The 15,896-nt window shown below is 46.8% G+C and overlaps 1 protein-coding gene across 7 annotated transcripts in view; it reads left to right on the forward strand.

The window, feature by feature from the left end:
* rap1gap2a (RAP1 GTPase activating protein 2a) overlaps positions 1-15,896 on the forward strand; it is a 248,372-nt gene that overhangs the window by 119,814 nt on the left and 112,662 nt on the right. The window lies entirely within an intron of this gene.

Consider the following 15,896-nt stretch of genomic DNA (forward strand, 5'->3'; position numbering starts at 1 on the left):
ATGCAGACATGGGGAGAATGTGCAGACTCTGCACAGACAGTGAAGGTCACCAGAGAGAAAGAAACACAAACACACTCGCCTGACGGGCTGGGAATCAAGCCCGGGTCCCTGGTGCCCCGTGAGACAGCAGTGCTAACCCACTGTGCCCTCCGTACATCCAATTAGAAGCAGGTTTGGTGTACTGATGATGTGTATGTGGTGTGGAGGAACTTGGGAGAACCAGCTGGCGCTTCTCAAATCCATAGCTGCTTTGAATAAATTAGCAAACCGCTAACATTTAACTGATTATCTTATGTTGGGAAGATAAGGAGATGTCTCGGTCCCACTGGCAGCCTGTCAGACTCCTGATTAGCAGTAATTTCCATGTAATCATGATGGAGATGCTCCCCCAACGCACAGGGTGCGCACAGAGAGGGAGAGAGAGCAAGATGGATTATTCATTCATGGGACATGAGCCAGCATTTATTGCCCATCCCTAGTTGCTCTTGGAGGAAGTTAGAGTCAACTCCAGCCCTGGAGTCACATGTAGGCCAGACCGGATAAGTACAGCAGATTTCCTTCCCTGAAGGACATTAGTGAACCAGGTGGGTCTTTCGGACAATGGTTTCATCAGTAGATTCTCAATTCCAATTTTTTTTTTATTGAATTCAAATTCCACCGTCTACCGCAGAGGGATTCGAACCCGGGTCCTCAAATTCATTAGTTGAGTTTCTGGGTTAATAATATTAGCAATAATACCACGAGGCCATCGCCTCCCCTAGAGGGAGAGACTTCAGGAGTTCCCTCCACAGAGAAATCAGGTAGTCAACGTTGGCAATCTGTAATCGTTGACATAGAAACATTTGAATAAGAAATAATGGGAAAGCAACTTATACAGTGAACCAGATGGGTTTTTCCAACAATCAACAATGGTTTCACGATCATCTTTAGATTCTTAATTCCAGATATTTTTAATTGAATTCAAATTTCACTCCCTGCCGTAGCAGGGTTCGAACCCGGGTCCCAGAACATTAGCTGAGTTACTGGATTAATAATCTAAGGATAATACTGCTAGGCCATTGCCTAGTGGATTAAGCTACTGGTACAGGTGGAGGTGGCGGGGTTTGAGGGAGCTCGTATCCACTCATAAGAGATGCACAACTGCCCCCTCAATTTATTCAGAAGGATCTACAGGCAGGATTCTCCAGTCTTGACCCATTGCGGGCGAGAATGGAAAATTCCATTCACTTTCAGCGGTACTGGAGGATCCCAGCCACCAAGAAGGATGGATTTTGGCGAACATTTCAAAAGCTTTATCGTTAAGGTCCATTGCACTTGCTTCCTCTAAAGGATCAGTTTTAAACCTCCAATTCTCATCAGAATTTTGAGATCATAGAATTTCTACAGTGTGGAAGGAGGCCATTTGGCCCATTGAGTCTGCACTGACCCTCTGAAAGAGCTTCCTACCCAGATCTACTCACCACTCTACCCCATAACCGTACGTATTTACCCTGCCAATTCCCCTAACCTACACATCTTGGGAACTAAGGAGCAATTTAGCCCAGTTTAGCAATTTAGGAGTTGCTTCAGTCTGAGAGTGAGCAAGAATTATAGAATCCCTACAGAAAAGAGGGGAGGCCATTCGGCCCATCGAGTCCACACTGACCACAATCTCACCCAAGCCCCACCTCCATGACCCCATGCATTTACCCGAGCCAGTCCCCCTGACACTAAGGGGCAATTTACCATGGCCAATCCATCTAACCTGCACAAACTTTGGATGGATGGCGGTTGGGGACTTGGCTTACAGGCCAGCCAGTGAAGGAGAAAAAAAGTGCCCCCGTGTAGACCCCTAACATGCTTGTTAAAGGTGGTGAACGGTCAGGAGCCGCCTTGAAGCATCGCGGCAAGCGAGGGTGACCTCACTCGTCCTTCTGGCAGGAGTTACAGGCCATCCTCATCAAGCCAGGGAGAGTTGAGTGCAATCTGTTATATGGCTGTGTCTGTCTGAGTTATGGTGCAGATGTGAGACTGCTGCAGCTGCAAGAGGACTGACCTTCAACGCAGTGACAATTAAAAATCTCTCAGGGTGGCCAGCCTTGCCTCGTCTGTGTCAGCAAAAAAAACAGGAAGGCTTGCATTTACGTAGCACTGCTCACTACCACTGGACATCTCTAACCCCTTAACCACCACTGAGGTCATTCTGAAGTGCAGTCACCGATGTAATACAGGGAATGCTGCATCCTATTTTTGCACAGTGCGATCCCACAAACAGTGACATTGAATCTAGAAGCAGAAGGAGGCCATTTGGCCCTTTGAGCCTGCTCTGCCATTCATTATGATCATGGTTCATCGTCAAATTCAATATCCTGATCCCGCCTTCCTCCTTTGATCCATTTAGCCCCAAGAGCTATATCTCATTTCTTAAAATTGCATCACATTTTAGCCTCAACTGCATTCTATGGCAATGAATTCTGCACATTCACCACCCTCTGGATGAAGAAATTTCTCCTCACCTCAGTTCTAAAAGGTTTACCGCTTACCCTAAAACTATGACCCCCCCTAGTTCTGGACTCCCCCACCATAATAGTGACTGGATAATCAATTATTAATATTGTTTATTGGGGGAATAACTTCCCTGTTCTGCTTCCAAATAGTGCCATGGGACCTTTCACATCTATCCATCCAGTGGAGGTGGCACAGTGGTTAGCACCGCTGTCTCACTGCGCCAGGAATCTGGGTTCGATTCCCACCTCGGGTGACCGTCAGTGTGGAATCTGCACATTCTCCCCGTGTCTGCGTGGGTTTCCTCCGGGTGCTCCAGTCTCCTCCCACACTCCAAAATGTGCGGGTTGGGTCGATTGGCCGTGCTAAATTGCTCCTTAGTGTGAGGGGGACCAGCTAGGGTAAATGCATGGGGTTATGGGGAGAGGATCTGGGTGGGATTGTGGTCGGCGCAGACTGGATGGGCCAAATGGCCTCCTCCTGCACTGTGGGATTCTGTAGCGCTGATGGTTTGATGTTGACGGTGCCCTTGGTATTGTGCCGTATTAAAAACCTGGGGTGGGACTTGAGTTGTGTGATTTGCAACAGCTGACTGAAGGTCATCGGGGGGTGGGGTGGGGGGGGTTAAATACATAAACCTGCCAGAAGCCTCACCGAGGGAAGTGCTGCATTGCTGGAGCTGCGGTGTACAGTATTAAACTGAAACTCCCGTATTGTCTGATCAGGTGAATGTGAAAGATCCTCGATAACAGTTACCTTTTGAACAACATGCCCAAAATACATCAAGGTTATTCATCCCCATGCTGTTTGTGGAATGTGACTGTGCACACACACATTTGACTGTGATACGTTTGTCTACAAAACAACAGTATTTAATGCAAACATATTGGCCAGTAGGAAACTGAGCCCTGTCTGTATATCTTTCACAAGGTTGTCAATCGTGACACTTTCACAGAACATTGATAGGTGTGAGGAAGCGAGTCTTGCACTACTGAAAATAACCAAATCCTCCCACAGTCCAAAGGTGTGCAGGTTAGGTTGGTCGTTCACGCTAAATTGGTCCTTGATTTGATTTGAACATAAGAACATAAGAAATAGGAGCAGGAGTAGGCCAACTAGCCCTTCGAGTCTGCCCCGCCATTCAATAAGATCATGGCTGATCTGTCGTGGCTCAGTTCCACATTCCCGCCCTCTCCCCATAACCCTTAATCCCCTCTCTTATCAAAAACCCATCAACCCGCGTCTTAAAAATATTTGGCGAGGTAGCCTCCACCACTTCAATGGGCAGAGAATTCCAGAGATTCACCACCCTTTGAGTGAAGAAGTTCCTCCTCAACTCCGTTCTAAACCGCCCCCCCTTTATCTTGAGGCTGTGCCCCCTAGTCCTACTATCCTTTCTGAGCGGGAAGAGTCTCTCCACCTCTATCCTATCCATCCCATTCATCATCTTATATGTCGCAATGAGATCTCCCCTCATTCTTCTAAACTCTAACGAGTACAAGCCTAATCTATTCAGCCTTTCCTCATAGCTCAACCCCCTCAACTCCGGCATCAGCCTAGTAAACCTCCTCTGCACTCCCTCCAAGGCTAAAATATCCTTGCGTAAGTGCGGCGCCCAAAACTGCACACAGTACTTTTTTTTTGATTTTTTGGTTTGATTTATTATTGTCACATGTATTAATATACAGTGAAAAGTATTGTTTTTTTGCGCGCTATACAGACAAAGCATACCGTTCATAGAGAAGGAAACGAGAGAGTGCAGAATGTAGTGTTACAGTCATAGTTAGGGTGTAGAGAAAAATCAACTTAATGCAAAGTAGGTCCATTCAAAAGTCTGACAGCAACAGGGAAGAAGCTGCTCTTGAGTCGGTTGGTGCGTGACCTCAGACTTCTGTATCTTTTTCCTGCCGGAAGAAGGCGGAAGAGAGAATATCTGGGTTGTGTGTTAACTATGCTGGCTGCTTTTCCGAGGCAGCAGCAAGTGTAGACAGAGTTAATGAACGAGAGGCTGGCTTGTGTGATGGACGTGGTTACATTCACAACCCTTTGTAGTTCCTTGCGGTTTTGGGCAGAGCAGGAGACATACCAAGCTGTGATACAATCAGAAAGAATGCTTTCTGTGGTGCATCTGTAAAGGTTGGTGAGAGTCGTAGCTGACATGTCAAATTTCCTTCATCTTCTGAAAAAGTAGAGGTGTTGGTGAGCTTTCTCAACTACAGTGGTGGTATGGGGGGACCAGGACAGGATCTGAACACCTAAAAACTTGAAACTCCTGACCATTTCTACTTCATCCCCATTGAGGTAGACAGGGGTATGCCCTCTACTACACTTCCTGAAGCTAATAACTATCTCCTTCGTTTTGTTGACATTGAGGAAGAGGTTATTGTCGTCACACCAGTTCACCAGATTCTCTATCTCATTCCTGTACTCTGTCTCATCATTGTTTGAGATCCGACCCTCACTACGGTGGTGTCATCAGCAAGCTTGAAAACTGAGTTGGAGGGGAATTTGGCCACACAGTCATAGGTGTATAAGGAGTATAGTAGGGGGCTGAGAACACAACCTTGTAGGGCACCGGTGTTGAGGATGATCGTGGAGGAGGTGTTGTTGCCTGTCCTTACTGATTGTGGTCTGTGGGTTAGGAAGTTCATGATCCAACCAACTAGGGAGGAGCCAGGCCATGGAGTTTGGAGATGAGTTTTGTAGGAACAATGGTATTGAAGACTAAGCTGTAGTGGATAAATCGGAATATGACATAGGTGTCTTTATTATCTAGGTATTCCAGGGTTGAGTGCAGGTCCAGGGAAATGGTGTTTGCAGTGGACCTGTTGCAGTGGTAGGTGACTGTCATGGATCCAGGCAGTCTGGGAGGCAGGAATTGATTTGTGCCGTAACTAACCTTTCGAAGTACTTTATAATGATGGATGTCAGGGCTACTAGACCGTAGTCATTAAGGAACATTGCCTGGTTTATCTTTAGTACCGGGATAATGTCCCAAGGTATATAGGATAGGAAGATTGGCAGGGTAAATACGTGGGGTGACGGAGATAGGTCCTGGGCAAGAGTCGGTGCAGACTCGATGGGCTGAATTGCCTCTTTTTGCACTTTGGGGATTCTATGGGCGGGATTTTACGACTAGCGCGAGCGAGACTGGAAATTCCCGCCTGAGGTCAATGGACATTTTTGTTGTCCGCCCCTCGCCCGCTCCGATTCTGTGACGGGTGAGGTGGTCGAATTCTGGTGTAGGGTTCGAAATGCCTCTCTGCAATTCGATAACAGGAGCTGTCTTTCGAAAGGAAGTAACCTGTTATTTTCTTGCTTGTTTACCTTTGGTCGCATATTTCCATTTGTTACATTTTTGACCTTATACTCAGCTGATTTCCTCCACTCGTGTCCCACATCCTAGGTTCATTCACCACCTTACAGGATTGAGGTGAACATTTGGCTTGAATCCAGCTGTCCTTTCGAACGCTGGATGTAAGTAATTGAACTCATCAGAAGCACCGAAATGATTGGAGCTGAACTCTGAGCCCTAACCTCAAATTTCAGAATTACGTTTTGATTTGTTTCTCGTCCTGAATGTATCTCCCAGGGCAAAGCAACCTGCCTGATTGGGACCACTCCCACAGATACTCACCAAACAGTGGCAGCAGTGTGTACCGTCTACAAGATGCACTGCAGGAACTCACCAAGCCCCCTTCAGCAGCCCCTTCCAAACCCACATTCACTACCATCTATGAGGACAAGAGCAGCAGATACCTGGGAACACCGCCTCCTGGAGGTTCCCCCCCAAACCACTCACCCTGATTTAGAAATATATCACCGTTCCTTCACTGTCGCTGGGGTCAAAATCCTGGGATTTCCTCCCTAACTGCATTGCGGGTGTACCTACACCTCAGGGACTGCAGCGATTCAAGACGGCAGCTCCCCACCCAAGGGCAACTAGGGATGGGCAATAAACACTGGCCTAGTCAGAGATGGCCATATCCCATAAGCAAATTTGTTTTTAAAGTTGTACTTGTGCTGATTTGACAACCTATCATATTGTCAGAGGATCTCAGGGGACTTTACACAATGAAGCATTAGATCAGGGGTATTGATTAGACATCGTAGGAGCCTTCCCCCACCCACCCCCCGCCGCAACATCCCCAATCTTACAAAGGCCATTCAATCTCTACTTAAAGAGTGCAGGTGACCGTCTGCGTATTTTTACCGATTGTGAATGTCATAGGATCCCAACACTGCAGAAGGAGGCCATTCAGCCCATCAAGTCTGCACTGACTCTCTGACACAGAATCTTAACCCAAGCCCACTACCCTACCCCATGGCTAATCCATCTAACCTACACATCTTGGGACACAAAGGGGCAATTTACGACGTCCAACCTACCTAACCTGCACATCTTTGGAGTATGGGAGGAAACCGGAGCACCCGGAGGAAATCCACGCAGACGCAGGGAGAACATGCAGACTCTGCACAGGCAGACTCTGCACAGACAGAATCCGCACAGGCAGACTCCGCACAGACAGACACCGAAGTCCAGAATTGAGCCCTGGTCCCTGCTCTGTCTCTTACTGGAAGCTCACGGGAATTCCTGATGCGATAAATCTGATTTTAACTCCTGCAGATCACTGGCAATCTCTCACTCCTGCCTACATTATCATTCTAACTCACCTTTCCAATTCACATTGTCCCCTTCTGTCCATCACTCTCAATTGATACATAGCAAACTAGATGGCACTGACTTTGGACAGCACAGTGGCACAGTGGTTAGTACTGCTGCCTCACAGCACCAGGGACCCGGGTTCAATTCTGGCCATGGATGACTATCTGTGTGGAGTTTGCACATTCCCCCCGTGTCTGCGTGGGTTTCCTCCAGATGCTCCGGTTTCCTCCCACAGTCCAAAGATGTGCGGATTAGGTGAATTGGCCTTGCTAAATTTCCCCTCAGTGTCAGGGGGACTAGCAGGGTAAATACCTGGGGTTACAGGGAAAGGTGGGATTGTTGTTGGGGCGGGTTTGATGGGCCGAATGGTCTCTTTCTGCACCGTGAGGTGCAGCTGCCCCTGAGGGACGTGGGTGCTGCGAATGAATGGATAATCTTCCTCGTTGCATACTTCAGGGCTGGTTAAATTAAAACTCCCTAAAATGTTTTACTTTCTTTGAGGTTTCTCTGCAAAGAACTCACCATTTTTATTACTTTGATGCCATAAAAATATCAGCAACTTCAGCATCCGTGTGACAGATGTTCTGCTGAAAAATAATGTGCTTGCCCTCGAATCTTTTCACAAACAGCTCAGCACAGATTAGTCTGAGGAGAGCAATTGTTTCTTTGCTTATTGTTCAAGTTAAAACCTTCCAAACCCAACGCAGGTAAAATGGTGTTGACTTAAAGTTTATTTATTTATTAGTCACAAGTAGGCTTGCGTTAACACTGCAATGTAGTTGAACTCTCCTAGTCGTCACACTGCAGCGGCTGTTTGGGTACACTGAGGGAGATTTTGGCATGGCCAATGCACTTAACCAGCGCGTCTTTGGGAGGAAACTGGAGCACCCGGAGGAAACCCACACAGACACGGGGAGAACATGCAGACTCAGCACAGACAGTGACCCAAACAGGGAATTGAACCTGGATCCCTGGGGCTGTGAGGTAGCAGTGTTAACCACATTTGAGGGAGAGGCATGGACTGGGAGATGGGATCAACTCGGAACAAAAGACTTTGATTTAATTTGATCAGTGAGCGTGTCGGCTGTGGTTTAATCTGGCCTCTTAAACCAAGAGGTTCTGATTTGAAGCAAATTACTGCAGTGGTTTTGACAAAGGGTTGTCTGGACTCAAAATGTCAGCACTTTTCTCCTTACAGATGCTGCTAGACCTGCTGAGATTTTCCAGTGTTTTCTCTTTTGGTAGTGATTTTAAATCCCATTCCAGAATTTGAACACACAACTCCAGGCTGGATCTCTGGAGTAGAACTGAAAGAGAGTGCAGCACACAGTCATTATGTGTTTGTCTTTCACACAAGACATTAAACCAAGGTGGATGTAAAAGATCCTGTGGCACTATATCGCAGAGGAGCAGGGCGAGTCCTTCATTGGTGTCATAGAATCCGACAGTGCAAAAGGAGGCCATTTGGCCCATTGAGTCTGCACCCAGACCCTATCCCCATAACCCCATGCATTTACCCTAGCGAGTCCCCATGACACTAATTTAGCATGGCCAACCCACCTATCCTGCACATCTTTGGAATGTTGGGGGGAAACAGGAGTACCCGAGGAAACCCACACAGACATGGGGAGAATGTGCAAACTCCACGCAGACAGTGACCCAAGCCGGGAATCGAACCCTGGTCCCTGGCACTATGAGGCAGCAGTGCTAACCACTGTTCCACTGTGTTCTGGCCAACATTCATCCCTCAAACAACACCACAAAGCCAGATGATCTGGTCATTATCACCTTGCTGTTTTTGTAGGAGTTTGCTGTGCATAAATTAGCCGCTGCGTTTTGCTACATTACAACAGTGCTGTCTGGCCAACCAGCTCAGTCAGTAGACCATGAGATTCTTAATCTCAGGCTCGTGGGTCTGTGCCCCATGTTGGGCACCACTATTTTGGGGCAGCACGAGGGCACAGTGATTCGAACTGCTGCCTCACAGCACTAAGGACCCCGGGTTCAATTCCAGTCTCGGGTCACTGTCTGTGTGGAGTTTTGTACATTCTCCCCGTGTCTGTGTGGGTTTCCTCCGGGTGCTCCGGTTTCCCCCTCACATTCCAAAAAAAATGTTCGGCATAGGTAGATTGACCATGATAAGTTGTCGCTTGGTGTCCCAAAATGTGTAAATTTGATGAATTAGCCATGGTAAATGTATGGAGTTATGGGATAGACTCTCATTTGGAGAGTCAGGCAGACTAGATGGGCTGAGTGGCCTCCTACTTCACTGTAGGGATTCTATTGCCGGAATCGGGGTGGGTGAGGCTTCTCTGTTGGCTTCGGGTGGGATCTTACGAGCCTCGGGCAGGTGAGGCAGTAAAATTCTGGCCTACGATTTGATTCCATGTAAGTGTTTAAAAGTGCTGGTTGACCATAAGGGCAGGATTTTCTGGGCCCACACGTTGAAAACGCCCACCCGAGGTTAGTGGACCTTTTAATGATCCGTTAAATTGTTCACCCGGTTTGCGACAATTCCTGCCGCGGGCGGAATCGGAAAATAGACCCTTAAGTTGCTCTGGAATGTTCTGATGTGGTGATAGGTGCTACATAAATGTAAATCTTGCTTTTTATGATTATCATTAACATACAGCGCTTTACTCCCTTATTGTGTAGGTACAGTGCAATCTATTAATGTCATTGGCTGATAGGCTGTATTAAAAGGGTGACCACGCTATAGGAGAGGCAGAAAGAGGTCAACACTGCTCTTGCAAAGGTTGGGTAACGGTAGCGGGTTTGAGGTAAAAAAGACAGAGGATGGGATTCTCTGGCCCCACGCGCGCCCCAGGACCAGAAATTCCTTCCCCAACTTAAAGGACCTTTGACCCAGTCCGCTGAATTTTCAATCTCACCCGCTACGATTCCCACAACAGGCGAGACGGGAGATTTTCAATCCAGAGGGTGAAATCTTCCAACCCTGACAGCTGTGGGACGGGGCACTACATTTGGCATGAGTTACCCACTGTCGGGAAATTAGTTTGGAACTCTGACCTCTGGACTATGGGCGTGTGGAGTTTCCCAACGGTCTATGTCGGGAACTTAGTGAGTATTGCGATCAGTTCCGGTCGCCACATTACAGGAGGGTTGTGGAGGCTTTGGAGAGGGTGCAGAAGAAGTTTACCAGGATTAGAGGGTATAAACTATAAGGAGAGGGTGGGCAAACTCAGGGTGTTTTCTCTGGAGTGGCAGAGGCTGAGGTGAGACCTGATCCAAGTCTATAAAATGATAAGAGGTATAGATAGGGTTGACAATCAGAATCTTTTTCCCAGAGTTGGAATGTCTAATACGAGGGGGCTCGTACTTATGGGGAGAGGGGGAAAGTTCAAAGGAGATGTGAGGGATAAGTTTCTTACAGAGAGAATGGTAGGTGTCTGGAATGGACTGCCAGGGTGGAGATAGAGGCAGATATGGTAGAGGTGTTTAAGGGACTTTTAGATAAGCACATGAATACGAAAGGAACAGAGGGATATGGACCAAGGGCACGCAGAAGGGATTAGTTTAATTTGACGTTATGTTCAACACAACAACATTGGCTATCGGGCCTGTTCCTGTGCTCTACTGTTCTATATTCGAACTACATTTGTATCCTCCATTCATTTGCATCTCATAAATGCTTATTATAAAACCAACTGAATGGAATTAGGTTCCAAGTTAAGGGGCCACCAACGAGAATTTAGAACGATATGTTTCCCAGTGGTGGCATTTGCCCAGCGAGCTTCATTTCATCAGAGACCTGAAGGTCCATAGACCTTATTTTCTCCATCTCAGGGACCTGTAACTTCTCCAGAGTGCCGTGAGCAAACACTGCTGGAGAAGGAAGGCAGGTGAAGGCTAGAAGTGTGGACGGAGTGGGGTAGGATGGAGGAAAGGCTGGGACAGGGGAGGCAGGCTGACAGGGGAGGGATGGCAGAGTGGCGAAGGTTTAGGGGAATGTCCAGAGAAGGCTGGGAGGGATGAGTGTTTTAGACGGTGATATATGTGTTTTCGAAGGTAGGTTCCTGGGGGTTGAACTCAGGGACTGATGATAGGAGGGAAATGTCACGGTCAAAGGAGGAAGTGGGTTGCAGTAGGGGGGCAGATCCAGGATCAGAGTCTATTCAATTAAGGTCTCATTGAATGGGCCGTGGAGGGGAACAAGGAGGTTAATTTGGGTAATGGGAGAGAGCAGGGTCTGGAAGGGTCTAGGTGTAATAATGGGTGTCAGCTCTGAGAAGAGGCAAGGACATGGTGGTGAATCAGGATAGATCCAGGCGGTGGTAGTGATCCCATCTGTCTGCTGCCCTTCTCCTTTGAGGTGATGAGCAATGGCTTAGTGATATTACTGCTAGACTTATTAATCCAGAAACTCAGCTAATGTTCTGGGGACCCGGGTTCAAATCCCACTGCAGTAGGTGGTGGAATTTGAATTCAATAAAAATATCTGGAATTAAGAATCTACTGATGACTGTGAAACCATTGTTGAAAAACCCATCTGGTTTACTAATGTTCTTTCGGGAAGGAAATCTTACCTGGTCTGGCCTACATGTGACTCCAAAGCCACAGCAATGTGGTTGATTCTCAATGCCCTCTGAAATGGCCTAGCAAGCCAGTCAGTTCAAGGGCAACTAGGGACGGATAATAAATGCTGGCCAGCCAGTGACACCCACATCCCGTGAATGAAAAAAAAAGAGATGTAATGTATTTGGAAGGTGCTCTCAAAGGAGCCTGATTGAATTAACTACGGTGCACCTTGTAGATGGGACAAATGGCTGCCGTTGTACGCCAGTGGTGGAGGAAGTGAAAGTTAAGGGAAAGGGTAGCCATCGAGTGGGCAGCTTTGTCCTGGATAGTGTCAAGTTTCTTGAGTGTTGTTGGAATTGCACCCATCCAGGCAAGTATTCTATCACACTCCTGACTTATGACTTGTAGATGGTGGACAGACTTTGGGAAGCCAGCAGGTGAGTTATTCGCTGCAGAATTTGTAGCCTTTGACCTTTGGCCTTTGCCACAGTTTTCATATGGCTGGGCCAGTTCAATGTCTAGTCAATGATAATGCCCTGGGATGCTGATAGTGTATTGGCAAGGTCTCTAGGCAATTGGCGCTGCGTTTAGGTGAAATATTGCCATGTGATCTGAGAGGGCCTTGGTTAAACATCGTGTCCAAAAGATGCCACCTCTGACAATGCAGTACCCTCTCAGTGTTACACTGGAGTGAGGCTTGAACCTACAAGATTCTGAGTCAGAATTTGGGGTGGCACGGTGGCCCAGTGGTTAGCACTGCTGCCCCACAGGACCCGGGTTCAATTCTGGCCATGGGTGACTATCTGTGTGGAGTTTGCACATTCTCCCTGTGTCTGCGTGGCTTTCCTCCAGGTGCTCTGGTTTCCTCCCATAGTCCAAAGACGTGTGGGTTAGATGGATTGGCCATGCTGAATTGACCTTAGTGTCAGGGGGGGGTTACAGGTATACAGGTATACAGGTGTGCAGTTACAGGTATAGGGCCTGGGTGGGATTGTGGTCGATGCAGGCTTGACTGGCTGAATGGCCTCCTTCTGCATGGCAGGGACTCTATAAGTGAGAATGCTTGCAACTGAGTGAGGCACAGCTGACATAAATAAAGCCAAAAAACCTGGCAAAGTCTCCTTCAGGAAAGTGTTTTTTTTGCTATCTCAGTATAATTGGCTTGAAAAGAGAGAACAACTGACAGAGCAAAAGAACAGCCTTGTGAAAAACATCGATGAGAGAGAGAACTCGTGTTAGAGAGATCGAGTTACATAACCATCACCTATTCCTAATTGTCTGTTATTTTTATATCTGTGAGTTTGCGATACAGACAGCACTACAGTACTTCTGGGAGTAACCATTGACCAGAAAATGAACTGGACCAGTCATATAAATGCTGTAGCTACCAGAGCAGGTCAGAGGCTGGGAGTCCTGACTTGAGCAAGAAACTCACCTCCTAACTCCCCAAAGCCTGTCCACTATCTACAAAACACAAGTCAGGAGCGTAATGGAATACTCTCCACTCGCCTGGATGAGTGCAGTTCCAATACGATCAGGATAAAGCAGCCCGCTTGATTGGCACACTTTCCACAGTCACTCCCCCTATCACCGACACCCAGCAGCAGATATGTGTGTCGTCTACAAGATGTCCTGGAGGAACTCATCAAATCTCCTTAGGCTGTACCTTCCAAACCCACTACCATCTAGAAGGACAAGGGCAGCAGACACATGGGAACACCAAAGCTCCCCTTCAAACTACTCACCAACCTGATTTAGAAATATATCCCTTTCCCAAGGCAGGGTCAAAATCCCAGAACTTACTCCCTAACAACACCTCAGGGACTGCAGTATTTCAAGAAGGCAACTCACCACCACCTTCTCAAGGGAGTTGGACAATAAATGCTGGTCTAGCCAGCGATGCTCACATCCTATCAATGAGTTATTAGTCAAGCAGCCAGTGTTATGCCAGCACGTCAGCCACAACCATACTTTTGCTTTCCAAATGCATCAGCTCAAACATTTGGTGGCGCAGTGGTTAACATTGCTGCCTCACAGCACCAGGGATCCGAGTTCGATTCCCGGCTCGGGTCACTGTCTGTGTGGAGTTTGCACATTCTCCCCATGTCTGTGTGGGTTTCCTCCAGGTGCTCCAGTTTCCTCCCACAATCCAAAGATGTGCGGAGTTAGGTGGATTGGCCATGGTAAGTTGTCCCTTAGTGACAGGGGGATGAGTGGGGTAAATACGTGGGATAGGGTGGGATTGTTGTTGTTGCAGGCTCAATGGGCCGAATGGCCTCTTTCTGTACTGTAGGACTCTCTTATACTGCCTCTATTCTATGATTTAAGAACTTCACTGAACTGTTGTGTTTAATTCTGTGTTTCTCTTACCAGCTATTTAATCTGTAGCATAATGACGTTGAGATGGTATTGTTTGCAGATGTTGCTTCTTCATAAATATTTATAGGCTTAATGGTTGGAAATGGAAAAAAACCCAAAACTTTTCAGTATTCATAGAATTCCCAGCCTGGCCACGTTTATTAATGTATTCACTAAATTGACCTTCTGCTGTGAGCAGACACCTATTTTCCCTGCACAAAGACCAATGAAGAGATACACAATTTTAGATTTAAAAAATGAAAATTAAAAAAATGATAAAACCTGGAGATTACTGGAATACATGGTAGTTCGGTCAATGTCTGAAGAAGGTTAATGTTCTGTTTTCCAGTTTATATACAATTTCATGCACCCACTGCGTTCTTTCCTTGGCAACCTCCTTTAACCCTGCCACCTTCCAAGGTCACCACATAGAATCCCCAGAAGGAGGCCATTAGGCCCATCGATCTTGCACCAACAGCAATCCCACCCTGTCGCTATCCCGGCATTCCTACAGATTTTTCGAAAATTTATTATTGTCACAAGCATTGGGGTACAGTGAAAAGTATTGTTTCTTGCGCACTATACAGACAAAACATACCGTTCATAGAGTACATAGGGGAAAAAGAAAGGACAGGGTCAGGATGTGGTGTTACAGTCATAGCTAGGGTGTAGAGAAAGATCAGCTTAATATAAACTCGGTCCATTCAAAAGTCTAATAGTAGCAGGGAAAAAGCTATTCTTGAGTCAGTTGGTACGTGACCTCAGACTTTTGTATCATTTTCCCAAAGGAAAAAGGTAGAAGAGAGTTTGTCCGGGATGTGTGGGGACCTTAATTATGCTGGCTGCTTTGCCGAGGCAGTGGGATGTGTAAACGGAGTCAATGGACGGGAGGCTGGTTTGCATGATCGACTGAGCTTCGTTTACAACCTTTTGTATTTCCTTGGGGTCTTGGTCAAAGCAGGAGCCATACCGAACTGTGATGCATCCAGAAAGGATGCTTTCTATGGTGCAAGTGTAAATGTTGGTGAGATTTGTGCTAATCCCCCTGACACTAAGGATCAATTTAGCATGGCCATTTTTGGACTGTGAAGGGAAACCGGAGCACCAGGAGGAAACCCACGCAGACACAAAGAGAATGTGCAATCTTCACACAGGCCCGAGGCCAGATTTGAACCTGGATCCCTGGCACAGTGAGATAGCAGTGCTAACCACTGTGGCACTGTGTTGCCCATCTGTCTTCTGCCCCATTCAGATTTTGATTGCTCCATCATTCTGGGCAACCAAGCCTCCAAGCTCCTTACTTTCTTCCTTAGGCTCCTGACCTCTCCTTAAGGTGCTCATTAAAACCTCCATCTTTGACCAAGATTTCAATCCCTAATATTTCCTTATGTGACTCGGTGTCAAATTTTATTTGATGATGCTCTCCTGAAATCCCTTGAGATGTTTTGCTCCACTGAAGCCGCTATATCAATGCAAATTGTTGTTGTTCTACGTTCAGTCAAGGGGTCCGCGCCGGCCTGTGACTTAATCAAAAAGAAAGGTTATTTTCATCAATAATTAGTTAATAATGATTCCCCTATTACAACACTAACAACAACATTGTGATATCTTATCAGTCCAGAACAGCTTGCAGCCAGGGCTAACATGTTAAATCAGGGAAATATTATTAGATACGAACTTCAAAGAACCGCCCAATAGAAATGTAAGATAACTTGTTCACTACTTACAGCTAATGCCTGTCACACCAAATCACCGAGTTCGGGAAAATGTCACATAAATATCGTGCTAGCAATTGACAAACAGAGGTGTAAATTAGCTGATTAAAGCCATCCCTATATTCACTCCCCTG

Source organism: Carcharhinus amblyrhynchos, chromosome 23 (assembly GCF_965287045.1).
Source record: "Carcharhinus amblyrhynchos chromosome 23, sCarAmb.v2.hapA, whole genome shotgun sequence".
Lineage (NCBI taxonomy): Eukaryota > Metazoa > Chordata > Chondrichthyes > Carcharhiniformes > Carcharhinidae > Carcharhinus > Carcharhinus amblyrhynchos.